Source organism: Lactuca serriola, chromosome 6 (genome assembly GCF_051521515.1).
Source record: "Lactuca serriola cultivar US96UC23 chromosome 6, Lser_US96UC23_V15, whole genome shotgun sequence".
Classification (NCBI taxonomy): domain Eukaryota; kingdom Viridiplantae; phylum Streptophyta; class Magnoliopsida; order Asterales; family Asteraceae; genus Lactuca; species Lactuca serriola.
The window spans coordinates 67,152,760-67,158,095 of record NC_136413.1 but is presented as its reverse complement, the minus strand read 5'-3'; positions in this window follow the sequence as shown (position 1 = coordinate 67,158,095).

Below are 5,336 nucleotides of genomic sequence, written 5' to 3'. Positions count from 1 at the left end.
TAGCATACAATAGATGATATATAATATAAAACTCATAGTTTGATGAATACCTTTTATGTAGTTTGAAGTTCTTTGCCTTTGAAAGCTTTAGCACCTCAAGTTTGATGCCTCTAATGTGTCACAAACACCAAATGCAAGAGGAGGCTTGAGAGAATAGGCTATTTAGCTCAAAATCGATTATCACTCTCTTAGAATGATTGGGCAACTGATTTTATCTCTAAGGGATTGCTTTTATAGTGTTACAAAGGTTAGGGTTTCATCCATGTAAACCCTAATGCGCCGTGGCCCTTAATATTACTTAGGCTTCATGGGTTAAACCTCCATGGACTATCGATGTTGGTTTAGCCCATCCTAATTAACTATGGATCTTTGGCCCATACTATAAGAATCATCGATTTACTTAATCAGTCCCTATATATTTAATTAGTCTCTATTAATCACTAAATTAATTCCAAATTAATTCTTGATCAATACCAATTAAATAATATGATTTCTCAATTAATATATTACACTTATAATATACTAATAAATCATAAATAACCTTTATCTCAAAAGTCCATCCTATCAAATTGCACTGGTGAAGGCAACCTAAAAGGACCATGCTACTATCGGGTCAAGTACATCCCAGTTATAGTTATGGGCTTAGACACCTAATCCAACAGTCTCCCACTTGGATAAGTCTAATAACTATAGCTGCCAATGCAACTTCAAGATTCGATTAGCAATCGTAGCTTTCAAAAGCCATTGTCGAACTCTGACCTAGTCAGTGATGCGTCCTTTAGATAAGGGATCATATATTCCTCTATTCTTTAAGATATCATGTGGAAAAATACATGGAACATAGTCATACTTGTTGTCTTGTAGTTTGTTACCCGATTTTCGATTTGTCTGACATAAAACATAACTGAACACATCAATTTAGTTCTGATCGAGCCCAACACATAAGTCAAAAAAAAATCATCGAGGGGCCCAAGATATCATTTTTAATTCTCTTAGGATAAAAGGAACAAATAAAATTCGACATTATATGCTTGTACTAACTACTCGTTAAATCATGCACATCGATACATTTTATAACATCAAGTTACTAATGCGTTTTCGTATCATCAATGCACAACTAACTTGTAGTTAACAACTCATATATCTTGGTTTGAAGATTATATAATATTATCATCTCACAATCATTCGTAATAAATTCTATGAAGTGATTCAGGTGAGCGTGGGTTTAATCCAATACTCAAATCTTATTTCAGGAGCACACATGAATCGTGTAGCAAACGTTTGCTATGTCTAACACCTTAGACAATCTACAAGCCAACTCATGACAGTCTAGCCCATAACCTACTTCCAAAGTATGATCAACTATGGATAGTTTGAATAATCTTATTATTCTTGAAGTCAAAACATGCAAAAGTGAAACAATAGTAAATAATTGACACAAGACGGTAACTTTACTTATAAATAAAACTCCTTTTATTCAATCATCAAATGTCAATTACAATTTAGCTATTACAAGTTTAAAATATTTTACTAATCACTAAAACTTATATCATCTGTAAGCCCAATGCCCCTTGCGTGCTGCAAGTGCCTAACCCTACTCAGTCCCTTCGTGAAAGGATCTGTTGGGTTGTCCTCTGACGATATCTTATTCACAATGAGGTGTCCTTTTCTACTTGATGTCTTATGAAGTGGTACTTTCTGTCGATATGCCTAGATCTACCATGATCCCTTGGTTCCTTGGTTAAGGCAACCGCCCCTTCATTATCGCAAAAAATCTCCACATGCTCCTTTATGGCTGCCTCAACTCCAAGGTCTTCGATGAAGTTCTTCAACCATATTGCCTCTTTTGATGCTTCGCTCGCTGCAGTGTACTCTGATTCACACGTTGAATCAGCTACAGTCTCTTGCTTGGAACTTTTCCATGTTACTGCTCCTCCATTTAGGGTAAACACCCAATCTGACTGAGAGCGCAAATTATCTCGGTCGGTCTCAAAGTCGGCGTCACAATACCCTATCACTCTTAAGTCATCACACCCACCGAGGGTAGGAACCTTGTCCTTAGTCCTCTGTAGATACTTAAGAATGTTCTTTACTACAATCCAGTGAGCTCTACCAGGATTCCCTTGATATCTGCTGACCATGCTCAAAGCAAAGGCCACATCAGGGCGAGTACAAGTCATAGCATACATGATTGAGCCAACTGTGGAAGCATATGGTACCAGACTCATCTCCACAATCTTAGCCTCTATACTCGGACTCAGAGTCTTACTCAGTTTGGTATTGCTTTGGATAGGTAAGTCACCTTTCTTGAAGTTCTCCATGCTGAAATGTTTCAACATCTTATCCAAGTAGGTACTTTAACTAAGTCCTATTAGTCTTTTACTCCTAATTCTCAATATCCTTATCCCTAAATTATAGGTAGCTTCTCTAAGGTCCATCATAGCGAAACACTTCCCAATCCAGGACATAATTTCCTGCAAGGTTGGAATGTCGTTTCCTATGAGAAGTATATCATCCACATACAACACAAGAAAGCTAACTATACTCCTACTGTCTTTGACATATACGCATGACTCATCCTCGCTTCTCGAAAATCCAAACTCTTTGACTTTCTCATCGAAACAAAGATTCCATCTGCGAGATGCTTGTTTCAATCCATAAATAGATTTCTCAAGCTTACACACTCTATTAGGGAAAGCAATTTTGACATCCATTTTCCATAATTCATAGTCATGAAATGCAGCTATGGCAAGCATAACCCTTACAGATTTAATCTTCGCCACTGGTGAGAAGGTCTCATCATAGTCAACTACCTGAGTTTGAGTAAAGCCCTTCGCAAACAATCGCGCCTTATATGTGTGTACTTTCCCATCCATTTCGGTCTTCTTCTTGAAGATCAATTTGCACCCGACTGTGTTACGATCCAATACATTGTTAACCAAGTTCCAAACTTGATTGTCATACATGGACTGAATCTTATTGTCCATTGCCTCTTTCCATTTAGCAGATTGGGGGCCTTCCATGGCTTCCTTGTAGTTGTTAGGTTCATCCAGATTTATCAATGTACTATCACTGATAAATGTATCACCTTAAACTGTTATATGAAAACCATATAACACAGGTGGAACACTAACTCTACTGGAACGTCTCAGAGGTATGGACAGGTCAATTGGTTCAACAGGAGTTTCCTCCTCGGGTTGAGCGCTAGTGTTTGAGATTCCTTCATCACTAAACTCTTGAAGCTCTTCAAGGTCAATTTGCCTCCCACTTTCCTCTTGGCATATGAGTTCTCTCTCTCGAAAGACTCCTCTCCTCGCAACCAAGATGATATGTGCATATTTAGCTATATATTCCGTATAATTTTTTAATAATTTTTGGCTAATTTATTGCAATTTATGGACAAAAGGTACTTAATTATGTTTAAATTGTATTTTCAGCCAAAAAGATGTGCTCGGGAGCAAAAGGAAGCGGATTTAGCAATTGGAACCTTAGATCTTGGATTTTGAAGAAAGAAGGATGTTGCTGGACAACTTGACCCCTCGTTAGTGTTTTGGCCATATCTCATGAACCGTAACTCCTATTGACGAGATTCAAAATGTTCTAAAAACTAGACACAATTGCGGATGCCTTTTGTGTTTTCATAAAATGTAGACTCCAAACAGACTCGACGAGTTTGGCCTCAAATCGACGAGTTGTCAGAAAGTTCGCGATTCTCGACACTGACTTGCCGAACATTGGATTTTAAGTGATGTACACATCGAGTCGGTCACTGGACTCGCCGAGTTGGCCTTGTTTTTAGAATTTTTATATATAAACGCATCTCATTCGAACCCTAATGAATGGGGGAACCCTTGGGCGTTAATTTGCGACTGGAGGTGCAGCTGGAAGCCCTGGAACTCATTGAACAACTCTAGCTTTCAATTTTGATAAGATTAAAGGAAATTTAGGTTTACTCTTCACTTAATCTTTTGTTTCAACTATGTGTGAACTATTAGATTTTGTTTTTGAGCTACTTTCTACTGTAATCATGAGCTAAAACTCATATCTTCTGTTTATGGTAGATGAATTTATGACTATGTGTTGATTTTTGTGGTTGGGTTAATTGAAATCGGTGAGTTTGTTTTGTTAAGCTTGTTAAAGATCCTCATGTGTTAACAACAACTATTTTATGTTAATTAACCAGCATATTAAGCTGCATGAACATCTCTTAATTGCTAATCTCATATGATTTGTGTGAAAACATTGTTATATGCCTAGGAATAGCAAACGTGAAACTAGGGTTAACTAGAAAATAGGTAAGTTAATGTGTGATTCTTAATGATGAACCATCAACAAGAGGTTAATTGAATTAGTAATTTGATTAGCTAATTACAAGTCTTACTTAACACGAATCAATAAACTAGGAAACTCATTAGTTTAACCAATTGGCCACTGTTTGAATTAATTTGTTTTCTAAGGATTAGTAATAGGGAACGTGAACCTAATCACATTAATTGGTAGCCAATAACAATTAATCCATTGCACTTACCATAAATCAACCATAGGAGTAAATGAATCGAACCTAAACAAAAGTCTTCACCATTATTGTATTTAGTGATTGTTTATTTGCCTTACTTGTTAGTTCCTTAGTTTGAGTTTTATTTCATTGTTAAGTTTCTAGTCTTGCAAAACTAGAGAAAACCCCCTTGCTATAACTTTTTTATTTGGATAATATTAGCATTTATTTTAATTGTTTACCGTTCCCTGTGTTCGATACCCTACTTGCTTGAACTATATTATTAATCGACAGGTACACTACCTTTCGTGTGTTTGTTTTGTATCTAGGTTAGTAGGATTAAAACTAGTGCATTTCACACACATCACAAGACAACATTGTCACTTGGTCTATAAAAGAGATATCCAAAGGATTTCTATGGGTAGCCGATGAAAATACATTGCCTACTATGAGGTTCAAGCTTTTCGTGAGTTTCTTTTCTCATAAAAGCCTCGCAACCCCAAACTTTGATGTGATCTAACGACGGAACCTTGCCTATCCACATCTCGTGAGGTGTTTTGGCAACCTTCTTAGTTGGGATTAGATTAAGGATATGGGTAGCAGTCTCTAAGTCATACCCCAAGAATGAGATAGGTAACAAAGCTCGACTCATCATGGAACGAATCATGTCTAACAAGGTTCGATTGCGCCTCTCAACCACACCATTCAACTACGGTGTCCTAGGTGGCGTCAACTGTGAAACAATTCCACATTCCTTAAGATAGTCTAGGAACTCAATACTAAGATACTCTCCTCCTAGATCGGATTGCAACATCTTTATCTTCCTTCCCAATTGATTCTC